This window comes from Rhinolophus ferrumequinum, chromosome 8 (assembly GCF_004115265.2).
Source record: "Rhinolophus ferrumequinum isolate MPI-CBG mRhiFer1 chromosome 8, mRhiFer1_v1.p, whole genome shotgun sequence".
NCBI lineage: Eukaryota > Metazoa > Chordata > Mammalia > Chiroptera > Rhinolophidae > Rhinolophus > Rhinolophus ferrumequinum.
Window position 1 is genome coordinate 71,855,302 of NC_046291.1, and position 7,172 is coordinate 71,862,473.

General features: G+C 36.6%; 1 pseudogene; it reads right to left on the reverse strand.

Annotated features, from left to right (window-relative positions):
• Nucleotides 1–6,514: 6,514 nt before the first annotated feature.
• On the reverse strand, nt 6,515–6,933 carry LOC117025568 (60S ribosomal protein L26-like; annotated as a pseudogene).
• Between the last annotated feature and the right edge of the window lie 239 nt (nt 6,934–7,172).

A 7,172-nucleotide genomic window follows, 5' to 3' on the forward strand; every position in this document is an offset into this window, starting at 1 on the left:
TCTCACAGCTAATATTACTATCTTCTTGGGGAATTTCAGGAACAAGCAATATAGATAGATGAGGTGAGTTACTGGTGTATACTGCTTCATTAGCTCAGCAAAGCTTGAAAACAGCAAACCATTTTTCCTAAGCTATCTCACTTCTTTCGTGTGCCGTTCTCTCCTTGAGACCAAATCCTTGAAATCCTGGCCCTTTCTTTCTAGTTCAGTCTACTTCCATTCTCAAGCTGAGGGCAGATAAATCTTTTTTAGAAAACCATATCCCTGAAGGTACAGGGTCCTTTTCTGCCTGGATGAGTTTTGCGATAAAACTGCAATCCTTGTAGGCATTTGAGTGTTTAGCTTGTGCACGGTCATTGGGATTGAATCCACAGAAACCCCACGATCAGTCTTCTTTCCTTTATTCCGGATATGTGATAATATGCAGAGATTGTCTGAGTTCAGCCTTTCATTATCAGCCATTCCTGGATTTGTTCTTTTCTTTCTTTTCTCATGTTCTTTACCATCTGGACCCAGAGTTTCTTTAAAACCTTATTTTCTCATAACACCCGTGTGTAACTCAACACACGTTTCCCTTCCCTAACCATATTCAAACAGCACCAACGACCTATTTAAGTGGTTCCTAACGCCCAGCGTTCAGGGATGACCACCACGTTGCTACCTCCCTCTACTTTTCTCATCATATTATTAAATACAGGAAAATAAATTGCACATTTTATCTCAATTATACTCAAATCTCTTTCTGTAAACATAGATCCAATTTGGAGGATGAGGCCAAGGGTAGTTTATGGAATATCTGATAAGATGCACCCCAGTGAAAGAGATTGAGAATGTACGTTAATGTTTACTTACTTTAACTTTTTGTTATGAAAAATATTCAAAATATACCAAGTAGAGGAATATTATATTGAACTCTCAGCTTCTACAGTTATCATCGTCTGCTTCTGTTATTTTTAAAAGAAGTATGTTTAGTCACTATATTGTATTAACATTACTTTCTTAAGAATTATCGTCCCCCATGACCCATCTGCTCTTTTTCTAAATCCAGCCCAGAAACCAAACTGAAACACAGAGGGGAAAATAGTGGGGGAGGAGGGAGGAAAAGAAAACGAACAAACTGAACACAACCTTTTAATTCCAAGAGTACGTGTTTTATATTATCTTTACCATGTAAGGCAAGTTACAACGCAAAGTGTCTTATAAATTCTCTTTTGCAACAATGGGTGAAGGGAATTCTAGATTATTGGAGGTAACTTTTCTTTAATCACATGAGTGTTGTCATAGTTACCCTACACTGTATTCTTCAGTGAAAGCTCCGGACAGAAGATTGAATCAGTTTCAGTCTATGCAGGTTAGCATCTGGGGATAGTTATCCATTTATGAGGAAGTATTAACAGCTGCAGCACCTGCAAGAAGAGGGAAGAAGCTATCAAAGAACTAAAGTAGTACAGTCTGGTTTTTACCACTTTTAGGTAATTCAACAATTCGACAAAGCTACAAAGAGTAGTTACCGATCGATGTGTTTCTAGGTGAGGTGAATCAAATGATAATTAGTGGAAACCTGCTATAAGGATAGCTTTCTTCCTGTCTTTATTGATGATCTGGATAAAATGTTTCAGGGTATATTGTTAGACTCATAGGCAGCTGAGTTAGGTGGTTTGCTAATATCCTAGAGCAAAGAGAGAGAAATGTCCTTGCAAGCTGGTAAAATATAAGTCTGAAAACAGCGTGAAATCACAGGTAACACACTGATTTGTACTCACTCTCAATAGAAGGGGAGATTTAAGTAGAAAAGGGACTCCCATAAATTTTGTTTGAAAGAATCCTTCCACCGTGCTTTTCATTGGACAGACTTGTCCTAAAATAATATGTCCGTCTAGATCAGAAAACTTTAAATTCTGTGGACAAAATAGAGGAGTTTCCAAGATTAATGGAAAAATCAACAAAAGGAGAGAAAACTTCAGCTTACAAAAACAGATTTAAAAGCTGTGAAGTATGTTATGAGGAATGCTATGGTCTGAATGTATGTGACCTCCACCCCCCAAAGTCATATGTTTAAATCCTAACCCCCAAGGATGATGATTTTAGGGGGTGGGACCTATGGGAGGTGCTTACATCATGCGGGTGGAGCCCTGATGAATGGGATTAGTGCCCTTATAAAAGAGGTTCCAGAAATGTGCCTCCAATCATGTGAGGACACAATGAGAAGTCTGTGACCCAAAAGATGCCCTGATGGACCATGCTGGCACCCTGACCTCTGACTTCCAGACTCCAGAATTGGGAGAAATCAGTTTCTGTTGTTAGAGCAGCCTGACAAGAGTAAGACATGGAAAATACTGAATGGATTTTTTGAGGTTCACAGAAGAGTAAAAAGAAGAGAAACACTTAAAAGAGGACACCTTCTATTGGGGCATAATTCCCTTTCTCTTAGGTAAAACAACACAAATCAATAAAAAATGTATTGTACTCATGGTAGTTCTCTTTCCAAAATGTAGCTTTCGTGGTGTACTTTTCGGTAGAAACAGTCCTCTGGCAATGAAGAAGACAATTTTAACTGACTTCCCACTGTCCCCAATAGTAAATAGTTGGCTTGTGACCAGGGTTGTGAAGCACCAGCTCCTCCTGGCAGCACAGGCTTCGCACATCCCTTAAATGCCATATATTCATACAGTTCAAAATTTTAGAAAAAGCCAAAAGGCATGCAGTGAAAAGTTTTACTCTCACCCTGTTCACCATTTCCCTCTCTCTCTCTCTCTCTCTCTCTCTTTCTCTCTCTCTCATATACACAGAGCATACTTCGTTATTATTTTCTTATATGTTCTTGCAGTTTCTTTATCTAACAGAAATTATGAATAGATAGTTTTATTCCTTCTCTTCTTACAAAAAGTAGCACACAATATACACTGTATTATACATTGCCTTTTGTTTTGCATTTAACCATACGTCTTGATGATCAGTACTAGAGAGTTTCCTCCCTGTTTTTCTAAGCGCTGTGTAGAACTTCACTCTGTAAATGTTCAATGACTTTTTAACCAGTCTCCTATTGATGGGCATGTGAGTTGTTCCAATTTTTTATTTCCAGTAAAATTGGCGTGGATGATGTTACTATAACGGCATTTCACATGTTGGTAAATATATCCGTAGAATAAATTCCTATAAGTTCATTTGCGAGTCAATGGTATATCTAGTTTTGATAAACTTTGCAAATTTTCCTTCCATTAGAGTTGTACCTATTTCAACTCTACACAGTGTGTGAGGGCCTGTTTTCCCACAAACAATAAAATGTGTCGCCAATCTCTTAGGCCATTTCCAATCTGAAAAATGATACATCAGTGTAGTTTTAATACATATTTCTCTTATTACAAGTGATGTTTATAAGCCATTTGGATTTTCTTTCTGTGACTTGAGTGTCTATATTTCTGCCTCTTTTTCTATTATGTGGTTAGTCTTCTATTGGTTTCTAGTAGGTCTTCATATGTTAGAGAGATCAGCATTTGTCTATGATATAAGTTTCTCAGTTTGTCATTTATCTTTTGACTTTGTTTGTGGTTTTATGTGTTAAATTTATTTCCTTTTATTTATGGATTCTAGGTTTTGAGTCATAAAGACCTTCTCCACTGCAATGTTAGAAAGGAACTTCCTGTGCTTTCTTTTAATACTTACATGCTCTCATTAATTTATATGTACATCTTTGATTCATTTGAAATTTATCCTGGTTTTACTAGAGTATGATGTGGAGTACAAATCCAACATCTTTTCCCTTAGCTATCATCTTACCATTTATTGATGTGTTTATCTTTTTCCCACTGATTTGAAATGCTATCTTTTTCATATATTGAATTGCAGTATGCATTTGGAATTATTTCTGGACTTTCTATAACATTCTTTTGGTCACTTTGTCTAATGATGAGCCAATACCACACTGTTTAAGTGTTCAGCCTTTTTTGTTTTAATATCTGATAGTGCGAATCCCCCCTCATTGCCCTTTTCCCCCCAGTTTTGTTTTGTTTGTTTGTTTTACCTATTTTAGGTTAATTATTTTTCTATATAAACTTTATGACCATTTTGCCTAGATTCAAAAACCCACTCTTAATATTTTTCCTATTGAGCTCATGTTGAAATTATAAATTAACTCAGAAAGAATTGACATCTTTTTGATATTAACTCTACCAACTAGGTACATCTTCCCTTTGTACAAAATTTCTTGTGTGTCCTCCAGTAGCGTTTTAACATTTCTTATTAAGTTTATTCCTGTGACTTGAATCTCTTTTTCCTATTTAAATGAGTACCTTCTTCCATTATACATTTATACCATTTGTTGTTTGTCTTTTGTATATTAATTTTGTGCCCCACTACTTTGCTAAATAGCTTTTAAGTTGAGTCTCTTGAGTTTTCCAGATATGTAATTATAATACCTGCCAGGAGGTTTCCTAATGGATGCTGTTGAGGAGAAGAAATTGTGTGTGCTTCAGTTTAGTGAATTGAAGGTTTTTCTGACAAATCTCAGGAAGGACAAATATGGGTGTATTATGGACTCTGTGGTGCTCTAGACCAGACCAGGGAATGTCCAGTGTTCAAAAGCTGTAAAATCATTTTAGGAAGGACATACTGGAATGAGGGTTGTTTTAAAACAAATAAATAGTTCATTATTATCTTAATCTCAGACATCATAATTGCCATCACATCTTACATTTATATAGCATTCCTTATTTAAACAAAAACTGATACAAAAAAAATACTATCTATTTGTTATCACCATGATTATTACCAAAAATTTCAAAAATATCTCTGGGATAGCCACGTAAGGCTGATTGGAGTTTAACCCTAATGCAGTGTGGTCAAGAAAAAATCCAGTTGTATGCAACAAACTGCCCATCAGTGTTGCAGCGGGATATGTGTTTTTGTGTTTAAGTAGCTTAAATGAGTTGCTTTGTGTTTGTGATGAGCACAGCAAATCCTCCTTGCTGAAGTTACTAAACCCTTCTCACCTAACAATGATCCCCTTTGTTGATCTTCAGGGCATGGTGTCTCATCTGTTTAGTTTGGCCTTTTATTTGACTTTCATTAACTTTGCAGCCAAGCCTGTTTTCTTTGTTTGATAAGTTCAAATATGCAGGTGAACGCAGCTATTTAGTGATGGGCATGTAATTTTTTAACAATAACACATATTGGATTTGATGAGAGAATATATTTTTTCCTAGCAAACGGAGAAGCAAATGTTTGACTTTTAAGTATATCTTGCTATCTTTTTTTTCTCTACACTGTGCTCAACCATAGATTAGATAGAGACAACTTTAAATCTTTAAGTACTTGTGAGGATATTAGCACCACTTGATGCTAGTTTCTGGAGAACTGCAGGTGTCACTTAGTACTGACCTAGCCATTATAACGTGAAATTTGGTGGATTGAAGAATATTCTCATTGAGGTACGTCCCAAGTTGTGCCATGTTTCTAACTGTTAGAAAAAATATATAAATATACATACTGAGCAGTATATCAATACAGAAGATGTAGAGTAAAGAAACCAGAGATTGTGAGTATGTAAATTTGTACCTATTAATGCCGAAATCCTGATTTGGTGTAGTAAATTCAACTTTATTACCTTATTTCTGGTCTGGTTAAATCTCAGTACTTTACCCCTCTTCGACAAAATTCTCTAAAGAAAGCCAAGATATAAAGTGCTTTTCAGATCCTAAAGAACTTTCACATAAATTTTAGTTTTCTCTGAGACATAACTTCTGAAATAAAACCAGGGAAACCTCAGATCAAATAACAAAGAATTGAAATCGTAAGGCACTTACTCTGTGATGCTGGCAGTTGGAATTCTCTCATCAATATGAGGCTTCTGTTGGCTCCAAATATGAATTACTTTATATAAATGTCCCTTTAGAATCTCTGTTTATGTGATACAGATCTTAGGAAATCTTAGAAAGGGTGTTGTCTTGTTTCATATGCCTTCTGATTTGCTGACATAATTGAAATTTCAATATTCAAAAGTCGTTTATGTAACCGCTTCGTTTGTTGATGTGGTTTTGAAAACTTTCAGGTACCTGCCTGCACATGCTTCTCAAGAACATTTCCTTTTGTCTAGAATGTACTGTGACTTTTACCTTTTTTTTTCTTCATATTTTGGATTATTTTAAAAACACAGTGATTTACAAACATAGTGCATATTTCCAAGAAAGAAGATATAAAGAAGAACAGAGGCAAAACCAAGTTCAGGTTTCTCGACATGGCCAGCAGAAGGGCAAAGGAAAGTCCTCTCTCCTATTTTGTAATTAACCAAGGCAGGAGAACTCTTGAATAAAGTAGACCCTAATTTTATTCCTGGAAGCCTTTGCTTATCTCGGTCTTCTGGTGCAAATTGATATAAAATCAATAAGCGAGAACTTAAAACAATTTCCCACCTGTTTGTACAGTGGGCGTATGTGACAGCTGGTAAACCACAGAGATAGTTAAGATTTTCGTTTTTTCATTTAAGCAGTTGTTCATGAAGTTTGTATATAAGATTATTTTATTCCCTCATCTTCTAAAATGTTTCTTCCTTCTATTTGTCCTTTTCCTTTCCCACTTGTCAAGATTTGGCTTTATATCCAACGATCATTTTGCCATTTTTGTCCAGTTTTAGCCTAGTGACAACCACCTTGCTGGGCTGAATGCCTACATGGATAGTTGTGTCATTAGCTTCTCCTTCTGCACATGTTCAATGTAGATGACACATTTCGTCCTCTGAACTTGAAATACTTTGCCAACTGGCTGACCTTTTTAGTGTCCTCACATAACCTGAATATCACCCGTTCAGATGGATCTGGGTCAAACACTGTATTTTTGTCTCAGCTCTTTGGAAAAAGGGAAAGACATAATTTTCCTGTAAATGCAGAAAGGTGCATTGAAACGCCTTTTATAGTTCCTGCTGTGGTCAGAAGTTACAAAGGGTTAAACCAATCAGAGGGGCCTGGCTAGGTTCTAGGGAGCAGGAAAGGCAGCTGTGGCTGGAACTGTAGGAGAGGACCAGATGATAGTAGCTGTGGCCATCAGTGGAGGAACACAGGTACTGGCAACCTGCCGCGTGGCATGGAGGGAAGCAGGGGAAAAAATACGCAACCTCAGCATCATTCCAGTGTCCAGTATCCTGCTGAAGCCTCTCATTAGTGGCATCCAGCAAGAAACCA